The sequence below is a fragment of the Cervus elaphus genome, chromosome 20, assembly GCF_910594005.1.
Source record: "Cervus elaphus chromosome 20, mCerEla1.1, whole genome shotgun sequence".
Classification (NCBI taxonomy): Eukaryota; Metazoa; Chordata; class Mammalia; order Artiodactyla; family Cervidae; genus Cervus; species Cervus elaphus.
The window spans coordinates 85,440,988-85,465,491 of record NC_057834.1 but is presented as its reverse complement, the minus strand read 5'-3'; positions in this window follow the sequence as shown (position 1 = coordinate 85,465,491).

The following is a 24,504-nucleotide window of genomic DNA, read 5'->3' as shown; positions in this document are numbered from 1 at the left end:
AATTATTAGAAAGGTAGAACCTCTCAAGATTGAGCTAGGAACAAATAGAAAATACAATCAGACAAATAACTAGTGGTGAAATTGAATCAGTAATTACAAAACTCCCAACAAATAAAAGTCTAGGACAAAAAACAAAACCTGTCATGGCTTCACAGGTAAATTCTACCAAAAATCTAGAGAAGAATTAAAATATATCTTTCTGAAGCTATTCCAAAGAATTGCAGACAAAGAAATCTTTTTGAACTTAGGCTATGAGACCACAACCACCCTGATACCAAGACCAAACATATCAAAAAAAAAAAAAAAAAAAAGAAAGTCGCAGGCCAGTATCACTGATGAACAAATAAATCTTCAATAAAATACTAGCAAGCCAACTCCAAAAATGCATTAAAAGAATCACAAACCATGATCAAGTTGGGATTTATCCCAGGGATGCATGTATTTTTCAGTACACACAAAATCAACATGATACATCACATTAACAAATTGAAGAACAAAAACAATATGCTCATCTCAATAGATGCAGAAGAAAACTTCTGACAAAATTCAAAATCCATTTATGATCTAAAAAACTCTCCAAAAAGTAAACACAGAGTTTTTACTTGTGACACAAAGTTTTTACTTGTGACCCCTTGGACTCAAAATAAGAAAGTCCATATATGACAAACCCACAGCTAACATCATACTCTCTTGTGAAAAGCTGAAAGTGCTTCCTCTAAGATCAGGGACAAGACAAGAATGTCCACTCTCACCAATTTATTCAACACAGGTTTTGTAAGTCCTACCCACAGCAATCAGAGAAAAAGAAATGTTGTGAAGTAATTAGCCTCCAACTAATAAAAGAAAAAAAAAATGCTCAAAATCACTAATCATTAGGGAAATGTGAATCAAAACATGAGATATCACTTCACACCCGTCAGAATGGCATGTGTGTGTATGCTTAGTCGCTCAGTTGTATCCGACTCTTTGCGACCACATGGAATATAGCCCGCCAGGCTACTCTGTCCATGGGGATTCTCCAGGCAAGAATACAGGAGTGTGTTACCATGCTTTCCTCCATGGGGATCTTCCCAACCTAGGGATTAAACCCAGGTCTCCTGCATTGTAGGTGGATTCTTTATTGTCTGAGTCACCAGGAAAGCCTATCAGAATGGCTTAATAATTACCAAAAAGACAAAAATAACAGGTGTTTACATGAATGTAAGGAAAAGGGGACCCTGGTGCATTGCTGGTGAGAATTTAAACTGGTATAGCCACTATGAAAATGGTATGGGCTTTCCTCAAAACAGTAAAAATAGAACTACCATACAATTCAGCAATTATACTTCTATTTATCTGAAAAAAAGAAAGAAAGAAAGAAAACACTAATTCAAAATATCCTGTTTTTCATTGCTATTTAACAGCCAAGATATGGATGCCAACTAAATGACTATCAATAGATGAGTGAATGAAGATGTGTATATATCTATATACACACATACACATACATGCACATATACAATGGAATATTACTAAGCCATAAAAATAATGTCTTGCCATTTGTGTAGACATGCACAGGCCCAAAAGATATTATGCTGAGTGAAATAAGTCAGACAGAGAAAGACAAATACCATGTATATTTTCACTTATATGTAGAATCTACAAAACAAAAGGAAAATACAATAAAACAAAAGACTAATATTCTGAGAACAAACTAGTGATTGGCAAAGAAGGGGGCAGGAAGATGAATGAAATTAATGAAGCAGATTAAGTGGTACAAACTTCCAGTTATAAAATAAATATCAGGGATGTCATATACAGCACAGAGAATATAGTAAAAAAATATATAAATTTGAATGGTAACAGATGGTAAGTAGACTTATAGTGGTGATCATTCAGTTATGTATAAATACTGAATCATGTTGTACACCTGAAACTAATATAATATTATAAATCAATTGTATGTCAATAAAAAAATAAGGGGTTCCATATCTGTTCTGGTGCTTGTATGTCCATTAACCTAATTATTTCTGAAATATAGTAATTAACTGGCCCATGAAGTCACAAGTCAATGAATACATGAACTTTTTAAGATCAAAAAAGTCATTGATTTATGCTCAGCAATTCCATCTTTAGGAAGTGTACTTATACCTTGAATTTTGCATGAAGCTATTATGTGAATTATACAATTAGGCAATATGCATGTAACTACAGTCAACAGAGGTTTGATTTGACTGTCAATTAGGGTTGCATGTTGACTACCACTTAAGTGAAATGTAATGTGGAGGGTAAAAGATTACCTTATAAGTCTGCATTCACCTTTTTTTCCTAACAGATTCAAGCCTACATTCAGCATGCAATTAAATCACAAAATACTAGACACACAGTGACCTCCACGGCAAGTATCAGTGTATATATTCACTTCCTAGTTGACAAGCAGTATAGGTATTTTACTGAACTTCAAGTGGTGTGAAGTTCCAAGACTCTTACAGAATTATGCATGATAGAAACTCCAACTAGCTATCTGGGTTTGATTTAGAAAAGAAAAAGAAAAGGTGGGCCTGAAATGCTTGATTGAGGAACAGGTGAGGTTAAAAATGACTGAAGAGTTACTGAACTCATTTTGACATGTTTTAAATAATGGCCGGAAACTACAAGGGCACGTGCAGTGAAGTTAAATCTTTCCCACTCGTTAATAGAGGGGATACAAAGGTCACTGCTGTGCAAAGAGAATTGACTAATCTCTCCGATGCATGGTATATCCAGTACTCCTTTATTTAATTTTGTGGAGGAAAGCTGGTCTGAATTAGGCCTTCAATAATTATTACAGGGACATGACACAAACCTTAACAAGTCCCATAATGGTCTATCTATATATTCAGGCGAATTATTACATACTGACTCATATATGCAATACTCAGCTGTTGGGCTGCAGACGTTCTGCTGTTCACTTAGAACCTCTTTTGAATTATTTTACATTTTACAAGATGCAGAAGAAAATAGTTGTGTAAATTAGAGAAATAAGCAGAATAACACCCATGGGGGTGGGGATAGGGAGCTGATTCTTAATGCTATGTCTAAGTAAAATGTGAGCCATTTCATCCTTGAAGCCTGACATTGCGCTTGAAGCTGCAAGTATGCTCTTCCTGGCATAATAAGATATTATACATAGAGATACAATATGTGTCTTAAATAGGTATGAGGACAGGAGGCAGCTTTCTAAGTAAGACCCCGACCAGCATTTTATTCCAAGAATGATAGCTAAGTTTTAAAGGAGTAGATGTCATCTCTCTGAGAAAGTATGAAAACAAAGAGAAGAAATGAATAGTGATCAGTACAACTTCAATTCCTGCCTCACAATTTTCAAAAAATTTCAAGGATAAGACAATCTTACATGTGTAACTCTTTCTCCCCAATTACCCTGGACATGTATGGACGTGTGTGCTCAGTCATGTATGACTCTTGGTGACTCCATGGACTGTGGCCTGCCAAGTTCCTCTGTCCATGGGATTTCCCAGGCAAGAATACTGGAGTGGGTTGCCATTTTTTCCTTCCAGGGGATCTTCCCAACCCAGGAATCAAACCCACGGCTCCTGCATTGGCAGGTGGATTCTTTACTACTGAGCCACTGAGTGTTCCTAAATGAAATATATGCATTGGTTTTTAATTTACAACCTTTGGTGTATGCCAAGCCTAGGATGTCTTGTTACAAGGCCAACACTATCAAATATTTCTCTCACATGAGTAGCTAGGGAGCAAATATTTCTGCTTTTTGATTTGTAGGAGAAATTTTTGTCTTCTGTTTGCTTATTTATCACTAGAAGTTTAATGTTAAAGTAACACTTAGTTTAGCTCCTTTAGATCAAATTCTTTTCACAACTGTTATTTGAATTTCCAATACAGATTTTATTAAAATACATGAAAACGGAATCTGTGTTAAACATGACCTGTATATGATCTTAAGTATAAAGGAAATCTAAACCATTTCCCTTCTTTTTGTTACCAGTTTTTCAACCCTTTCTTAACTAGTTATTTCAAAATGTGCTTTCCCTCCCTGCAAAACACATCTTTGTGTCAAAATGATGAAAATAGTATAATGCTAAAAGAATACAGAAGCTCACTAGCAGTATTTATTTATTGCTTAACACATGTTTCTCTTACTTTTGTTTTGTAAATCTTCTAGATTTAAAATAAACTACTAGACGAGGATGAAAGGTTGCAGTTCTGTACCTATAAATAAAGCAGCTTACTAAATGCAAATGCTTCTTGTAGCTCAATGTTTCAAGAAGCAATATTATGCAGCTCTTTTGGGAGAAAGGGGTTTTATACATTTCCTTTTGTTTTGTTTTTTTAACCTCTATGATTTAAGTTTTAAAGAAAAATATTTATAAACTGAGCCCCATACGTTGATTTGCAAAAGAAATACACTAAATACTATGTTTTCAGAGAACAGCATTGAAATCAGGGTAAGAATGTGCTTGCAATTTACTTTCAGTTTGCAAGTATTAAAAAAAAAAAAATATTTAGCCTCTGGGGGTAATGCAATCACTTTCATATTTCTATTCTAAAGAATATTTTCTAGATTTAATCTATGCAATCCAATCAAAACCATACATTCAAATGGAGCCTTTAAAAATATATTTTTGGACACTGTTTATAGAAAAATTACTAAAAAGCTTGACTATATTCAAAGAAAGAAGTTAGATCCACGTAGAAAGTAGCCTTGAATAATTTACTCTGAACTTTACCAAAACCACTACAATGTCGAAAAGGATTTGGTCTGTAAAACCTGTTATTTTCTGTGTATACAATTTTTCTTTTGTTTATTTTTGGGCCAAAAAAATGTCCACTGCTGTTGAAGGGAAATTTGCAACAAATTCAGTTACTAGAAACACCAAGGTCACTTAAAGCAGGACCATGACAAACTTCAACAGTAAATGAAGAAAATTAAAATATAAATAGAATTTTCCTGCAAGCCAGTATAACTTAGGAACAAAAATGAGACATTCTGATACTTGTTTCTGCGGGAAAATAAACTGAAAAAAATTGTAGAACTTGGAAACTAAGCAAGATAGAATTACAGTGGCTGTGGGAGACAAAGGAAGGAAGGAAGAAAAGAAGCAAAACAGAAGAAAAGTGAAGGGAAGAAGTGTGAAAATGGATCTGGGGGTGGGGGAAAGCAAGCAAAATAAGTGAAATAAAATGTTAATTTTTATTTGGGTATTTGTTCACTGGAAATCTTTCGTATGTCATCGCAGGTAGAGTGTGCTTAGTCACTCAGTCATGTCTGACTCTGCAACCCCAAAGACTCCTCTGTCCATGGGGATTCTCCAGTTAAGAATACAGGAGTGGGTAGCCATTCCCTTTTCCAGGGCATCTTCCCAACCCAGGATTGAACCCAGGTCACCCGCATTGCAGGTGGATTCTTTACCACCTGAGCCACCATGAAGCCCTCTTGTAGTAATAGACGTTGAAAAACACATTGTTTTCAATTCTTCTCAGTGATTATTTTTTAAAAAGATTTTTATAGAAACAACTCTCTGAAGAAAGAAATACCAGCAAAAACAGTGAATAAAGTATTAGTATTTTCTTTCAACAAATTGAAAAAGTTCTGAAATTCATTATTTGAAGTACAATGTTTCTTTCATTCACAATATAATATGTAGGGTCCACTAGAGCTGTAGAAATGTGCTAATACTAGTTTCTGGGATCCTTCAAGATAGGCTGCAGGAAATGGGGGTGGCAGACAGCATCCAGCTGTCAGCAACTTCACGGTCTGCTGCAAAAAGCCACTTGCTCAAGGCCTTGCTCTCCATTCCAGGACCAGGGACATCTGGTACTGAGTGAGGTGGGGCAAAGGAAGCCTACAGCTCTGCCCAAAGCCAGACCCTCTGCCTCACAACATTCACTTCTGAGCTCCCTTCCAGAGCAGCGGACACCATGCTGGCTTACACTGTAAGCTCACTTTCTTCCTCTGCCCCAAATTGCTTTTTCCTCCTTCCTATTATAGGTGAGAATCTAATAAATATTTCTCTCCCCCACAATAAACTTTTCTTTAGCCTCTGCTTCTGGAAAACCTAACCCATAAAAGTTGTTACACTAAGCTTTATAAACATTCAACTACAAAATGCAAATCATGATTTTTCACACTCACTGAGAACTTTTTAAACTCATTTATTTAAAGGACTGTGCAAAACAATTTCTATGTATTATCTCCCTACCATTTAATTATCACCATCTTATTAGACTCAAATTTTATATCCACTATACAAATGAAGAAGCCAGAGCAGAGAGAAGTCTGAAGGGACAAAGCTTAGACTCAGATCCCAGCAGTCTAAGAATCTATGTTATTAACCATTTGTATGCAGCAAGTCCAAAAATTGTTCAGATGCAACTTTTATATGCATGGTCTGAAATAAGCAAATAAAGATGTGGAAAACTCCATAACTCAAACATCCCATGTCTGACTCTAATATAGGTGAGACATTTGGATAAGCCATATATAATTTCAACTTCCACCAGGATGTTTTACATTGAAAAATTTCATCACACATTTAAAATAAAAATTACTGTAAAACAAGCAGTGCATGTGGTATTAGAGACAAAAAGATGGAAAATAAAGTGACTGCTACTTTAAAGAAGCAAAATTCTTAAAAGAAGAATGCAAACCAACAGTTTCAGCTCAATGTACTAGGTGCTAAAATAAAGGTACAAGATGCAGCAGATTCAGTAAAGAATGAGACAATAGCTCTTTCTAGAGAAGTCAGAAAAGACCGGCTTCATATAGGACAAGTGCTTGAGCTAGAGACTTGAAAGTAGGGGGCAACTCTTCCCAAGGTAACAGGTCAGCAAAGATGCAAAGTCTTGAAAAGGCATGGTCTGAGGAGAGTCCAATAAATTTTCTGACAAGTGAGTCATAGCTTTTCAGTCAAACTTTCCTTCATTGTCTGATCACTTGAACTAATCTACAACCATCTGCTTTTCTTTCTAGATGAAACTTGTTTGATACTAACTTAGTGAATAGCATCTTAAAGAATTTTATACCTTTTTTTGCCTCTCTATTAAATAAATAACATAATCAACACTATCTTACCCTATATTACATTCAAACTGCAGAAGAAAACAACCCTGACCACATCATATTCTCCCCCCTCACAAGCACCCAGACCTGCTAGGTGCTCCCACAGCACTCAGTCTCTCCACTATGAGCATATACCATACTTTATTATTTTTGCTTCATTCTAATTTTTCCTTACTAGACCACAAAGTCCATTTGGCAGGAATCATCTCTAGCAATCTTCCCACTGATGGAATTCCTGGATCTTGGAACTTGGTAGGTCTTTAGTAAGTGTTTGTTAAATGAGTGAATGGATGAAGGCATTGCTCAGTCATTTACTTCTAAAATTAAGAAATATTTATGGAGTATCTACTAGGTTCCAGACATTGAGCAAAACCTTGGGATGATGAAGTCACTCCCTTAAAAAGTGGTGGCTCAGTAAAAAATAAAAAAATAAAAAAAATCTGTCTGCCAATGCAAGAGACACAGGTTCAACCTCTGGGTCTAAAAGATCCACGGGAGAAGGAAATGGTAACCTACTTCAGTATTCTTGCCTGGGAAACCCCATGGACAGAGCCTAGTGAGGTACAGTCCATGGGGGTCACAGAATGGGACAGGACTTAGCAACTAAACAACAAAAACAATCTAAAAATTTAGTCTAAACATAGGTATACACACATTTTTTCACAATTACTGTTTAAATACCTGCTAGTAAGTATAAAGGACTTGAGATCTCTGGAAGGTCTAAAGCTAGAAGTCAAAATGCTGCGTTGCTCAGTCGTGTCTGACTCTTTGTGACCCCATGGACTGTAGCCCACCAGGCTCCTCTGTCCACAGAATTCTCCAGTTGAGAATACTGGAGTGAGTAGCCATTCCCTTCTCCAGGGACCAAACCTGGGTCTTCCACATTGCAGGCAGATTCTTTACCATCTGAGCCACCAGGGAAGCTACTAGAAGTCAAAATACTAGAATAAAATATCATGAAACCAGTGCTTCAGTTAGATGAAATTAGTTTATTCAAGGAAGACACCTTTCCAACATCCATGTAACCTTTTATAAAAAATGAAATATATGGAAGTTTCCAGAGGCTATAGTGAAAAGGGAGCAAACTTTGGAGTAGGTTAAAATTTGACTTTAAGACTTAAAATTCTAGTTTGCCACTCAGAACTCTATGACCTTGAGAATGTTAACTTAAATATATTAGCATTCATTTTCTCACTTGTTTTATTAATCAGGTTAAGAATTCTCATTCCCAGAGTTCCTTGTGAGGATTACCTCAAATTTCACATGTGAAGCACTTAGCATACCTCCAGGGACATAGTAGTCATTTAACTAGTGTCAATTTTCTCTGCTAATTCTTAGACTAACCTAAAAACCCATCAGGGGTAAGTGTAACTTCCTTACCCCAAACCATCTTCTCTCCTGTCATGCAAAATTGAAATGATTTCTCTAATGACACCCATAATTTTAGGAGAACTTGCAAATAAACACTAAACTCAGTTTTACAAAACGTACTCTAACTAGACATATATTTATTTATATATTGATGGAGAAGGGAATGACTACTCATTCAAGGAACCTTGCCTGGAGAATCTCATGGACAGAGGAGCCTGTGGGTCACAGTCCATGAAGTTGCAAAAAGTTGAAAAGGACTGAACAGCACTTCCACTTTCATACAGATAAGTTACTATGTTTCTCAATAGAAATTATTTGTACTATTGTTACTCTTCAGCTATCTAATAAAAGACTAAACAGTGACAGTTTAGTCTTGAAAGATGAATTAAAATTTACAATGTGTAGTCCACATTTTCTCCTGTCTGGTGAAGAGATCACAAATCCAACCTAGTTCACTAATAGTCAACTGTGAGAGGTGGCAGCAGAATCTAAAAATTTCTTAAAAAGTAACCAACCAATGAGAGTAAGAGCAAGAGTTATTTGAAATGCATGACTTGAAAGATATTTTAAGCCATTTTATTTTTAACTCTTATTCTTTTAACATTTACTCTTTGAGTCTTGATCATTTTCTAATCCATAGATGAAATTAGGGTAAGTTCCATTTTCTGTATACTCAGTTTGTGAAATAATCTTTATTCAACAACTTTATCTACACTTGTAGCAATAAAAAATTCACATGTGATTCTAAGAAAGGTCCTCTTCCACATACTGTCTAGGGTCTAACTCATGCTAGGTACCTACACTGAGGGAACTGGAGGAAGTAGAGTGTGACTGGCATTTTCTTCTCCCACCCCTAGCTTGTTCTTCCACCAATTTGCTTATAGGTATTTTCTAACTCCTATGGGTAGAAGGAGGAAAAGAGGAAAGGGAAGAAAAGTTCTTTCTTATTAAATCTGCCATGATCCATTGATTGGAGTCATGTTCTTTGGACAAGCCAGGCATCTAAACTGACTCCTTTATTTAATGGAGAACAGTCATAGATTAGCTGAGACATTCCCATCCCTAACAAGTTTTGCCTGTGGTTCCCTCGATGACAGCAAATCGTCACCTCCTGATCCTTTAGCTCTTTCTTCAGCCTCTTACCTTACTTACTACCACAGGATGTTGGAGTCATAGACAGTCTTCTCGACAGGACTTAAGATGGCTTATGTTTCTTCTTTTCATATCTGTGCTGGTGCACATAGTCTATATCTGGTCCATGGGAAAGCAGTATACCTTACTTTTTGAGGGATGCATATTCCCATTATTTTTTGAGGGATGTATATGCATACTGTAGGGCATCTCACTCTTATGCTTTTTTTTTTTTTGATGGCTCAGGCATTCTAGTTAGTAGTACATTAGGATTCCCAAGCTCTGGGGTACACATTTCAAACTCTAAATGGTTCAATTGAGTATTTTCTCAGTGTTTGAAATAGGGGTCAGACATTCCACATTCTCAAAAACCTCCCACAAGGAAGTGGGATGGGACTTAACAGCATAGCATTTTCCAAAAATCCCCTTATCTCCACTTTTAATGTTTTCATTCTTGCAAAGTGCTGAGAATGTTTAGATTCAGAAAATTGGTCTCCATAATTTCTTCTGCAAATCCTTCATGGTGGTCTCATAACTCAACCTGTAATGTGGCATCGATTGTCCTCAGCTGAAATTAATACTAAAATATTTCCATTATATTATACCATCACATGAGTTTTTCATAAAGTTAAATTTATTTAATAAAAAAGACTTCTTAAGATTACATCTTTCTTCCTTTTTGTGGTGTGAAAAATTTCTTTTTAATGAAAGCCTAGGGATAGTGTACTATGGTTTATTTTATAATGTGTTTCCTTGATAAAATAAAAACTTGGCCACTGACTCTACTGGTCCTTAATTTGATTTTTAATTTACAGGTTGATATGTAGATGACTCAAGACTATTAATGTAGGTTAGCACCCTAATGTTCTTTTAAGGAAGAAAATTAAAAATCCGAAGTGACAAAATGAAACTCCCAAGTAAACATAACAAATAAGTGACATTCAAGACTAGTACAAAATATATATTTTTCCTGACTCTCAGTCCAGTGCTCACTCCACTACAAATATAACACTTGAAGAGCTAGGTAAACTGTTTCAAAAATAAAGCTTAAACTAAATAGAAAGAGGCTAATTATAAAAAAGAAATCTTGAAAAATGATGATGATAATGCTACAAATAAAAGTGAAAACATATGAGGCTTAAAATGTGTCAAGTATAGCGTACTTGCCTGAGATGAACTCGTTTAATTTCTCCAAAGCTCTGTGACATAAGTATGGTTATTATCCCCACTACACAAATGAGAAAATAGGCACAGTGTGGTTGGTAGCATGTCTCTGCCTTCCATGCAGGACTTCCCAGGCAGTGCTTGTGATAAAGAACCCGCTTGCCCACGCAGGAGACAAGAGAGACGTGGGTTCCGTTCCTGGGTTGAGAAGATCCTGCGGAGCAGCACAGCAAACCACTCCAGTATTCTTGCCTGGAGACTCCCACCGACATAGAGTTGCAGAGTTGGACATGACTAAAGCAACTTAGCATGAATGCACATGTCCTCCAAGTTGATGATGCCCTTAACCATTATAATTTACAACAATCTCCTGATGAAGAATTGGTCATCTCTAATCTGGAAATAATTTTCATCTATCAAAATAAAACACATATATATGGAATTTAGAAAGATGGTAATGATAACCCTATATGCAAAACAGAAAAAGAGACACAGATGTACAGAACAGACTTTTGGATTCTGTGGGAGAAGGTGAGGGTGGGATGTTTCGAGAGAACAGCATGTATATTATCTATGGTGAAACAGATCACCAGCCCAGGTGGGATGCATGAGACAAGTGCTCGGGCCTGGTGCACTGGGAAGACCCAGAGGGATCGGGTGGAGAGGGAGGTGGGAGGGGGGATCGGGATGGGGAATACATGTAACTCCATGGCTGATTCATGTCAGTGTATGACAGAAACCACTGCAATGTTGTGAAGTAATTAGCCTCTAATTAGCAACTAATAAAAATTAAAAAAATAATAATAATAAATAAATAAAACTTCAGAAAGTTACCATCAGGATCACTAGGTAATGGAAAGATGGAACTTAAAAAGCAAAGGAAAAAATGACTACTTGATTGAACTTTTAGGACAGTTACCAAAAACAACTCATTACAGTAAAAATGTATAGAGAGATCAGAAAAATATCAGGAGACTCTAAATGAAAATTGTCTAATAAAATTTTAACATATCTTAACTGAATTTTCATATTCTTTTCCTATAATCCCTGGATTTTTTTTTTTAAGCCTACCATGTGTTAGAGGCTTCCCTACTGGCTCAGTGTTAAAGAACCCACCTGCCCATGCAAGAGATGCAGGTTTGATCCCTCAGTCAGAGAGATACCCTGGAGAAACAAATGGCAACCCATTCCAGTATTCTTGCCTGGGAAATCCCATGGACAGAGCAGCCTAACAGGCTACAGTCCATGGGGCTGCAAAAGAGTTGGACACAACTTAGCAACTAGACAACAACCACCATGTATTAAATTTCACATACATATGATATAGTGTTTCAGGGTCAGATGATATTTCCATTAAATATTTCATATTTCAGGTGTTCATTACAATCTACTTACAATTTGTTTAAAGCTTCAAAGTTGCAAAAATACATACTTTTAGAAAGTTTTTAAGTCGGTTGGTAAGAGGCAGGCACACAAGAATTGTAGTTTCTGCTATGCATGGTTTTTTCTTCTTCCACAGGTTTGTTTGTAAACAGCATAACAACTTGATGTTAACACTGGTGCTGGGCAGGCTTTGTTAGGCTGTTCTTTTCCAATTTAAACAAAACATAAAACAGAGGAGATATTTATCTTTACAGAGTGGCTCCCACCATTGGGACACCACCTTATTCTGTTACTCTCCAGGAGTTACAGATGTAGGCAAAAATATATAGCAGGGCATGGACAGAATATTTCAGTGAAAAGAATTAATTACCCAAGGAGTCAAAGATTGTGTGGAGTAGAATGAGAGATTTTGGGAAGCTTTCCTATAAATACAATGCTGAAAAACACCCTCCATGTCTAGAGACTTCTCCATATTATATTTTACCTAACCTTTGACTGAAGCCGTATTCAAGCAATGTTACCTTTTTATCCCTTAAATGTTCTGGTATCATGTTAGCCTTAACTAAATATCAAATTTTGGGGTCCAGAAAAAATATCCCTACAGTATGCCTGTCCTTGATTTCTCCATTATAGATGGGAGTTTAATTCTTTTATAAATTTGTATTAAATTTTATCAGAGTAAAAATTACTTTTTGAAACAGACAGTGAAATGCCTTTCAAAATACTGTTTTGGCTTAGAACTGTCATTCTTTAAGCTTAATGGCTGCAGCCCCAGGGCTGAAAAGTTACACCAGTATTACAGCTGTTCAGTGTAACATTCAAATAATGTTTGCTATTGATTTAGAAGATTCAAACAGCTTGGATTCTGTTCCCTTTCATTTACATCCTTAGCATCAAAGTCACAGAGCATTAGGGTAGTATAGTAAAGCAGTTAGAAAAAAATTAACGCTGCTGACAGTAAGATCTAGTTGTTCATTACTATGGCTGAGCAAAATTTGTGTGTTCACCACTCATCAGTAAACAGGAGAATGCCACTTGTAAACCCGAAAGAACAATGAATTATGAAATTTTCTGACAGTTCATTCATATGGAAAAGACCTCAGCCAAGACAGAAAAGCAATGCACTCCCTGTTGACTCAGGCCTCTTTTGTAAAGGGCTTAACCTTGTGTTACTTAATAAAATTCCACACTGATATGGGTCAGTATACCTTGCAATGAAGCCTGAAGGGACCACTTCTGAAGGCACTGTGGTTTAGAGAAGAAAATACAGGAGTTTGAAAAAAAAAAAAAAATTTAAATCAGCAGCTGACATAGTCTATGACCTTGAGCCAGTTGCTTAACCTCCTTGGGCTTGAGTTGCTACATCTGAGAGCAAGAATAACACTTTAATAGAAGCATAAAAAAAGAGCCCACTTCTTTCTATTTCACAAAAATTGGAGTAGGGATTAATGAGATAATATGTGTAAAGCAATTTGATCTCCTGAGGGAGAGGCATTAAAATATATAATATCAAGCACTACTACTAATAATTATTCCAGTTGACCTATGTGTAAAGGGTAGAAGAGTCTGACTTTTCGAGTAGGATAATTACATGGGGAACAGGTTTATTTATTTATTTATCTGCTCTCCCCAAAGAGCCAGAAGTTAATTGTGTTTCGAACCTAGAAGACAAGATTGTGACTTAGGTATGGTAAATGGTTCACTAGAGCAGCTACTGAAAAGATAGTAATAATGTGGCTCATCTTATTCTTTGGGATGGAATGTTGGGAGTTAATATGTAAGCAAGTGAAACTTTCAAGCAATGAATCATTATCTGTTAGGAAATATTTATTCGCCCGGAAAGAAGTGTTAACAAGCATATTCCACCACCGTCTATCATAAGGCTATTTCATGACCTTGGCTATTTACTATGAAATGTGAAAATGTTTAAAATAAGAATTTACTCTTAATATAGTCTGCCAACAGCCAGAATCTTTCACTTTAGCAATGAGATGCATGTTATTTAGTCACTCAGTCATGTCTGACTCTTTGCAACCCCACGGACTATAGCCCTCCAGACTCCTCTGTCCATGGGATTTCCCAGGCAAGGACACTGGAATGTGCTGCCATTTCCTTCTCCAGGGGATCTTCCTGACCCAGGGATCAAACCTGTGTCTCCTGAATTATCAGGCAGGTTCTGTACCACTGAGCCACCTGAGAAGTCTAAAATGAGACGCATCAGTTCAGTTCAGTCACTCAGTCGTGCCCGACTCTTTGCGACACCATGAATCGCAGCATGCCAGGCCTCCCTGTCCATCACCAACTCCCGGAGTTCACTCAAACTCAAGCCCATCGAGTTGGTGATGCCATCCAGTCATCTCATCCTCTGTCATCCCCTTCTCCTCCTGCCCCCAATCCCTCCCAGCATCAGGGTCTTTTCCAATGCGTCAACTCTTTACATAATGTGGCCAAAGTATTGGAGTTTCAGCTTCAGCATCAGTCCTTCCAGTGAACACCCAGGACTGATCTCCTTTAGGATGGACTGGTTGGATCTCCTTGCAGTCCAAGGGACTCTCAAAAGTCTTCTCCAACACCAAAATGAGACTCATAGGCAGGGACAAAGTCAAGAATTTTTTTTTTAAGTCGACATTAATTGGCATACTGACTTTAGTCAAATACATTTATTAATCATGGAATATATACCTAAATATCTAGTATAAATCACTATGTAAGATTTCAGAGATATAGAAGGAGATATAACTTTTCAGAGTTCTGGGAGAAGAGTAGTCAAGACCTCACATAGGTGGTAGCAGTTGAATCGTGGTGTAATAGATATGGCTGAGGTTCATTTGAGCCATAAATTCAGAAGGGAGCAGTCAGGTGTGGCTAGAGCATAGAGACCTTGCAGGGAAAAGGCAGAACACAGGCTCAACTGACACTATGGGCCAGGTGCTATCATTCAGGATGGCTCTGGGGAAGGATCGGAATACTATCTGGCAAACTGGTGATTCTCAAGAGGATCTGACACATCACACTAAAAGCAGGCCAACCTCTTTCCTGCTGTAACACATTCTCAACTCACAGTCTCTGCCACAAATATTAATTCAGAGACAGTTTGTAATACCATTAAGTGTACCCAAAAAGACAATAGGAACCATTGAAGATTTTAAGCAGACAAATCACTTGCCAGATCTGTGTTTCACCCTGTATATTTCTATAATTAAATACACAAGAAGAATACTATTTGCATAGTTGTATCCCTCCAAAAGCAGAGGGTACCCCTTTACAACTATGTCATCTGAACTGGTCTCCAGTGCTTCTCAAAATTTTTACATGTGCTGTCTTTTATTTCCTCCATATACTTGACCTAATAAAGATTCAATATATGTGCACCATGGGGCTTCTCTGGTGGCTCAGCTGGTAAAAAATCTGCCTACAATGCGGGAGACCTGGATTCAATCCCTGGGTTAGGAAGATCCTCTAGAGCAGGGAAAGTTGCTACCCACTCCAGTATTCTGGCCTGGAGAATTCCATGAACTGTATAGCCCATGGGGTCCAAAGAGTCGGGACATGATTGAGCAGCTTTCACTTTCATATGTGCACCATTTGAAAAAAATAATTACAGTAATATGCCAAGTGGCTCAGTCAGTAAAAAATTTGCCTGCAATGCAGGAGACCTGGGTTTGATCCTTGGGTCTGGAAGATCCCCTGGAGAAGGAAATGGCAACCCACTGCAGTATTCTTGCCTGGGAAATCCCATATAGAGAAGAGCCTGGCAGGCTAACAGTCCAGGGGGTAACAAAGAATTGGATATGACTTAGCAATAAAACCACCACACATTAAAAAATGATCTAAATAAACTTTGTGTCCAGAAATTCTAACATTTCAAAGAAATTTTCCAGGCTACAATTTCTGGCTTGTATATCACAACTGAAATCATTAATAGTTATCAATCCCTTGGCACATTTATCTTCTTTATTTAGTTTATTGACTACAGAGGGAAAAGAATAAGAATAAAAATTTGAGGCTGAAGATCCTATTTCTATTCTCAGCAAAGCAACTTACTAGCCATGTTACAGTGACGCTGTTAGTTGAGATCATAGTACCTGCCTGGGCTAAGTTTTACAGGTTTTACCAGTATCAAGTGACACAATGAATATGAAAGTCCTTTGACAACATGTAAGCATAGCAGAAAAAAGATCTGCCAGACTAGGCTTAACTGGACCCCCAAGTTTGAAGAAGAGACAGAAAGGGGCAAATGTTCAGAAAACTGTGAGAGGGATCAGATCCTAGAAAGGGCCATGAGATTTGGGTCTCAAACGTGAACTACTTATTTTGGAAATTCTTTCAGAAGTTCAGAGGAAAATTACTATCAAGTATTTCAGAAGTACAGCTGACAATTACTCTCTTGTAGCACAATGTGATGGAGTTTCACAAAAGATACATTTTCAAACATATAAATTCATATCAAAAAAGGATACACAAATGAGTCTTTATAAAATACATTTTGTAAGTAGGACTATTAGAGATGAAACCAGGATAAGTCACAGAAATTAAAAAATACCTTTCTTTGTACTATTTTCATTAACAGTGATCTCTGTTGGCCTTCTTTTATTTATCTCTGTATTCCTAAAACATACAGTACCTGGATCTTGGTAGTTATGTAATTAATTTTAAGTAAGTTAATACTAAAGACAGTGTTCTGACACAGGCATAAACTGTTGCAAATACTAAGTGACCTAAAAAAAGAATCCAATTTTTCCATTTATTCTTAAGTACACCAACCTACTATCTGGACAAAAACTGTGGTATACCATTTTCAATAAGAATTTTTAAATAAACACGAATAACATTAGGCTTAGTTTATGGGACTGTTTAAAATGGAGATAAAGTGATTCAACAAGCACCGTTTTTTTAAAGGTATTTCATACCTTAAAAAACTGATTTCTGGCATCTTTCTAGAAAAAAGAACATGCTATATGTATATGACAGAAAATTAAAAGAGTTCAAGATTTCCCAATCAAGCCCTTTAAAGGGCTCCACTATGGGTGGAGGGGGAAGTGTAATAATTGTCTATTGTCCACCACGTGGTCAAGAAAATGCCTAAAGGAAACAAAACAATGATTTTTTTTTTTTTTAAGTTTCTTGCAACAGACCAAAGATAACCTAGGACATAGAAAACAATTGTTTCCAAATTAGTTTGCTCCTAAATACATATTTAAAAACCCTGAGAAGGGAATCAGTTAAGATCGAAATTTTATTTAAGTGGGAAAAATATACAAGTACCTAATTCCATAGAAAGCACTGTGTCTTCTACTGGAAACAGAATGAAGAAAACCACACAGATATTTCCTTCAAGTACTTGAATCAGGTAAATTATTTTCATACAGGTAAACAAACTGCTATAATGAGACAGACTCTATTATACTATTGTTATTGTTTAGTCAATAAGTCATGTCAGACTCCTTGTAACTCCATGGACCATAGCCCGACAGGCTCCTCTATCCCTGGGATTTCCCAGACAAGAATACCGGAGTGGGTTACCATTCGCTTCTCTAGGGGATCTTCTTGCCCCAGGGATCGAACCTGCATCACCTGCATTGCAGGCAGATTCTTTACCACTGAGGTAGAAAATACAATGGACCCTCAGAAAGATGAAAAAGCTTCCTTCTTAACCTAATTTCTGTATGTTGAATTTGTTTTCTGTTCTAAATACTCACTTTACACTTTATTCCTAAACAATCTTGTCCATTCCCGTACTTTTAAATAACATTTATAATCCAACAATTCCCAGATTTCTCTTTCCAGCCAAGACTTCTCCACTGAGCTTCAGACTTGTATAGTGAACACTCAATTTAATGTCTTCACTTGAATATCCCACAGGCATATCAAATTAAATGTCTTTATCAGTCATGGTCCTTAGTTGCAAGCAACAGAAACTGACTCTGGCTGAAAAATCAAAAAGGAACCTCAAAAAAGGATATTGAGAGGTTCACAGAATAGTTGGAAAACCAGGTTCAAGGCTAAATTTCTAGGGAAAATAATGGCAATCATGAAACAGAGCCAGCCTGTTGAGAAAACTACCACAGCCACTCCTGTTATTAAATTCGGGAAGCCATTGTTTGCATGACTGCCACAAACCTGTCTTCCACAACTGGCCACCAGCACTGAATCACCTAACCCACAAGATGATCTTGCTATTCCTGCCCCCACCCTGATAGCTGGAGCTAATGAGATCCATTAGCAGAATGGACCTCAAAAGCCAATCAGACCCTTGTATGAGCTTATGTGATTCACAGACATAACATCATGTCACAAAGAAGGCTGGGAAGGATAATTTCTGGCTTCTGTCTTGAGAAGGCATAGAGCAGAAAACTTTCTCACATGTAGCAATGGTGCTGAGTACTCAGAGACATGACATGTTGTATACCACAGTATCCGGAAGAGAAGTCTTCATTTTCCCTCCCCGCAAATCACTCCACTTTAAGTCTTTAATGTTTTACACAATGGCATTTCCATCGACTCAGTTGCTCATGTCAGAACTTAAACATTTCCCTTTAAACTCCCTTCTTCAAAACCACATCTAATTCACCACCAAATTTTGTCCATCCAGCTGATAAATCTTAATTCCTCCACTTCTCTACACTTCTATGGTTTCTATTTGTCTAGATCAGAAGTCAACAAGCTATTTTGTAAAAGCCCATATACTAAGTATTTTAGGCTTTGTGGGCTATGTACAACCTGTCACATATTCTTTTTTACAACCTTTAAAAATGTTAAGACCATTTCTAGCTTATGGGCCATAGGAAGCATGTCACAGGTAGGTTTGAATCCACAGACCATAGTTTACTGACTTTTGGTCTAATCCAGGCTACTATCAACTAATTGCTAGACGTACACTAAAAGTTTAACATTAATTAATTTCTGCTTCTTTATCCATATTCAGTTCACTCACAGAGAACAGTCCATTTGCAGAGAACAACATGAGTGGTATTTTGAAACCATAAATCTGATAGTGCCACTTTGCTACCTAAAGACTTTTACTGGTTGCTCATTGCACTTAGCATAAAAACAGAACTGTTAAGTGGCCTTCAAGGCCCATAACCATCTGGGCCCTGCCAACCTCTTCACATTTACGGCACCTTCATAACATTCCAGCTGTATCTGACTTACTACATTTCCCTGAATGGTAACTTCTGTCCCAAGTCAGGGATTCTGCACAGGCTCTACACTGCCTGGAATGATCATCTTGCCTTTGCTTAATCTACATCTGAAGGCTCAGGGTCCCTTCCACTGGGGTGTCTTTGACCATGCTCCCCATAAATTAGGTTCCTATTACTTCTCTATTAGAGCACTCCTTTCTTTTTCTGCATATCACGTATCTCTATCTGTAGTTATATAATTGTTTGATTCTTTACGGTGGTCTCTTCCTTTAGAAAGTATATTACTTCATTGCTAGAATGAAGTAATATAAAATACTTTTTATAATGAAGTACTTATAAAATACTTCATTCACACTGAGCATCTTCTCACATATTTGGTGAATGAAGAAATAAATGAATATATAAATTCAACTGGAAATATTCAAGAAAATGTTCATGGGGCTAGTGAATTTTGCAAAAAGACTTGAAGAAAGTGAAAACTTCAAAAAGGAAAATTAGTAAAGTTCAAATGGAAAAATCTAGGGCATATATAAGAAACAGCGAGTTATACTGTGTACTGAGTTATATGGAATATAAAAGGTACATAATGACATCACCCTAAACAAAGTAGGTTGAAAGCAAATTATTGAAGGTCTTATATGCTGAGATAAGGAGCATATTTTATGCTAATACCCTAATTCCCATATGATGTCTCCAGAGTCTTTATTGTGTTTAAACCATTATAATTCTCTAAGGAGGGGGGAGGGGTCACTTCCCAGTGGCACTAGTGGTAAAGAATCCGCCTGTCTATGCGGGAGACGCAAGAGACTTGGGTTCAATCCCTGGGTTGGGAAGATCCCCTGGAGTAGGAAGTAGAAGTATTCTTCCCTGGAAAATGTCTGGAGGGCTACAGTCCATGAGGCCGCAGAGTTGGAGTGACTGAGAAACTATCTAAGGCAGAGCTGTGGAAGAAAGATTCGAAGGTGGCCCTATGATCCTCACCTCCTGGTACTCAAATCCTTGTGTAAGTTCCTCCTCTTAAGTGTAGGTAGTGCATGTCACTTGCTTCCAACAAATAAAATGTAAAAAAGTGATATGAAGTGACTTGCAAGGTTGCTCTTTAATATAAGTCTCCCATTGCTTGCTTTTTATAAAGCCAGTTGACCATGTTAGGAAGACTTACGTGGCAAGTTTTGAAAATGGTCCCTGGAAACAGCCAGCAAGAAACTGAAGCCCTCCATCCAACAGGTCAGAAAGCCTGCATTCTGACAACCACTTGGAAACAGATTGTTCCCCAGGAGATCAATGAGATGATATCACAGTCCTGAGTGATACCATGAATTGCAGTTTTGTAGGAGACTTAGCTGAACTATGCCCAGATTCATGATCCACAGAAACTGAGATAATAAATGTGTACTGTTTTAAGTTTCAAAGTTTGCTGAAATATTGCTATGCAGAAATGGATACTTAGTACATGGTGCTATGAGATAAATTTTGACTTCTCAAAAAATTCATGATGAAGGTCTAATATCCAGTGCCTCAAAATGTAACCATATTTTGGAGACACAATCTTTATAGGACTAATTAAGTTACAAGGAGGTCATTAGAGTGGACCCTGACTCAATATGACTTGTGTTTTAATAAGAAAAGGAACCTTGGGCTAAGACATAGTAAGGTGGGACGATAAAGTAAACACAAAAGGAGAAGGCAGTCATCTACAAGACAAGGAAAACGGCCTCAGCAGGAGCCAACCCTGCCAACACTTGAGCTTAGACTTTTAGCAACTAGAACTATGAGAAAGTAAATTTGTGTTGTTTATGTCACCTTGTTTGTGGTACTTTGTTACTGCAGCCCCAACAGGGGTCATATTTGGTAGCATCTTCTATCTATTACCCCCTGTAAGACTACTAGTAATGTGAGGAACCCAGTTTGAGATGCTGCTGTGGAGAACTGAGGTAATGAATTGTTGACAAGGCCATTAAAGCTAGTTAAGCAATTTTCCCTGTATCCTTTTTCCCCCTCAGTAAAGATATAATAGAGGTTTCCCTGGTGGCTCAGCAGTAAAGAATCTGCCTGCCAATGCAGGAGACATGGTTTCAATCCCTGGGTCAAGAAGATTCCCCCGAGAAGGAAATGGCAACCCACTCCTATGTTCTTGCCTGGAGAATCTCATGGACAGAGGAGCCTGGTGGGCTGCAGTCCATGGGGTTGCAAAGTTGGATACAACTTAGAGACTAAAGAACAAAAACAAAGATATAATAATTATCCTCAAAAGGATATAATATTCCCCAATAAGGATATAATACTTTTTTTCACTCTAACTTTTCTCACTGGGTCTTTATTTCCTTTGAAGGATTTGCCATTACTCATTTCTCAGAGCTGCATTCAACATCAAGGCACTTTCTGAAGTTACTTCCATATCCATTTCATAAACGGTAATTCTTTAAAAACTATAAGAACTTAGTTTAAATATTCCAAGATGGAATAGTGAAGTAAAGCCATTTTAAACACTTAAGAACACTGCTTTCTTCACAGAGGAAACCTGTACATGCATATAAAATCAGAATGTGATTTTTTTAAATGCACTGAACTCAAGAGATTTATTTACTGGACTTGGCAATATCACTCAGTAGTCTGATGTTTGGAGAAATTTGTTTGAAATTATTGCAAATATCTTTTGTTTCCCCTTCATTTGGTTCAGATCAAGGTTGTGTATTCTCCTATGTATAATAAATGTCAAAGTGCCTGTGAGTGGTTTTAGACAATAAATGTGGTTTTCAAATACTAATTGCTAAGTTTTGGTTGCAAAGTCAGGTTTCTGAGACAAGCTTCTTAGCTTTGATCACATATTTTTAGTTGGGTGTTTGGAATGACTTGAGAAGTAGTCACTGCTTACTGGGGGCTCCTTTCCAACTCTCTGACAGTCCTCCCCTCCCTCCTTCATGATTTAGTTCTTCCTGTGAACCTCCTACATCAGTCTCATGGTGTCCTTTCATTGACCTCTGATTGGTCCCTAAGCTTGGTTATCTACAGGTATCAATTCATAGGTTACTGTGCTGAGTCAAGGTATCATTAAATCAATGAAAGACACCCTCTCTTTCTTTGCTTGGGAAGAAATCCATCTCCATCCTAGAGAAAAAGATTGTACTCTATGACAAATTCCTCACCCTTTATTAAGTTTTTAATTATTCAAATAAGGTTTCATTATTCATCACTTCCCTGAAAGAACTCTCCCCAGGCACCAATGATCTCCTAATTGCCAAATCCAACAGATTCCTCTCAATATCCATTGTATTTGGTGTCTGAGCCATTTGCATTTCTGAGCTTCCCTTTCTTTGGCTTAGTGACATTACTGACTTAGTTCTCCTTTTATCTTTTTAAACCTTCTCAATATCCATGGTAAGATTCTCCTTCTCAGCATATTCCTTATTAACGTGCCTTAGATTTCCCTTCCTAAGAACTCAATATATTCCATACGCTCTTGTAAGATTCTCATTTAATTCCATTTTTCCAAAGACAGCTATATGATAATTATAAGATAACTCCAAAATTTTATCTCAGACTACTGAGATCTAGACCTGTACAGGCCCAGGAAACACAGACTCTTCATCTCCAAAACAAAACTCATCAACTTAGCTTCCCCTCCCTACTTGCCATCAAGCCTGTTATTTCTCCTACACTTATTATCTTGTCATTCAATTAATTATTCCAATATTCTTTAGGACCAAGGAGACATTCTATATCAAACTCTCTGCATCTAATTAATCACCTTCATAATTTTCTTATCCAGTTTTCACTCTCCACTGCTTACGACCCTAGCTCAATTCCTCATTATCACAACCTGGATTACAGCAATCATTTTCTTCTAAGTGTTCTTTTGCATCCAGTCTTGGACCACTTTGATTCATCTTGTATACTACTGCCAAATAACCTTTCTAAAATGTAATGCCTATCCTATTATATTATTATTTACATATTACCTATGTAATATTACCTAAAGAACTATTTACATTATACCTTATATATTATTACCTAAAGGACTATTTACATTATAATAGAACATCATTTATGACCTGGCCCTTGCCTTCTGTTCTGGCCCTAAATTCCCCCACTCCTCCCAACATCTTTATTCCCATATGCTCTACCCTCCAGCCATTCAAACTTCTCATTTTCTTTTTCCATATTCTCTCATACTCATGTTTACCCATCTTTACCTCCTGGAAATCCCCTCTCCTAGACATGTCCACCTTTCTATATTATGCGTCTGAAAAACTGCTCATCATTGTTCATGACTTTGCTCAAGGAGTTGCTCTTTTTTGACTGATTTCTGAAAGCATTACATAAAACTGATCCTTTCTCTTTGGGACCCACTGAATATTTTCACCACCTTATTTTACCATGCTTCACTTTATTGTGCTTCCCAGATACTGTGTTTTCCATAAATTGAAGGTTGGGGGCAACTGCACTGAACAAGCCAATTGTCAGCATTTTTCCAACAGCATTCATAACAGCATTTACGGATAAACTTCATATTCATGACACATTTTAGCAATTCTTGGAATGTTTCAAGCTTTTCATAATTACATTTGTTATGGTGGTCTTTGATATTCCTACTATGATTTGCTAAAGGCATAAGCAACAGTATTGATAGCAATAAAGTTTTTAATTAAGGTATGTACATTTTTTTTTTAGACATACTACTGTTGCACACTTACTAGACTACAGTATAAATGTAACTTTGGGGAAATCAAAACTTTCGTGTGCCAAATTATCATATTAATCTTATTGCAGCAAAACCTGCAATATCTCTAAGGTATGTCTGTATAACATAATCACACTAAATTCTCCAGCTAAAGGTGTGGTCCATGGATAAGCATGACCTGGGAGAGCACTAAAAATCTAATTTATCCCTATATAGTAAATCCCCAGTCTCTGTCAGAGAGAACTTAGGAGTTGGGACTTTAACAAGCTCACCAAACCATTCTTGTGCTCACCAAAGTTTGATGCATTGCTCTGCAAATTTATTTGTTGCTAGAGGTTTAAAATCTAGAGATTTAATATAACAGGGGGTTATATGCTGTTAATATGATCTGAAAGATGAGTGGGGCCATTGGAAGACCCAGTGGGAGAACTACTCTCTAAGCAAGAAACCAAAGTTATACAGAGAAGGAAATAATAGGCTGAGGTATATGATGTGACTCAGTTCCTCTCTCCCTGACAAAATTAAGAGTGAATTCCTTCTCTGTGTGCATACTGAACAGAGAGTATGCCAAG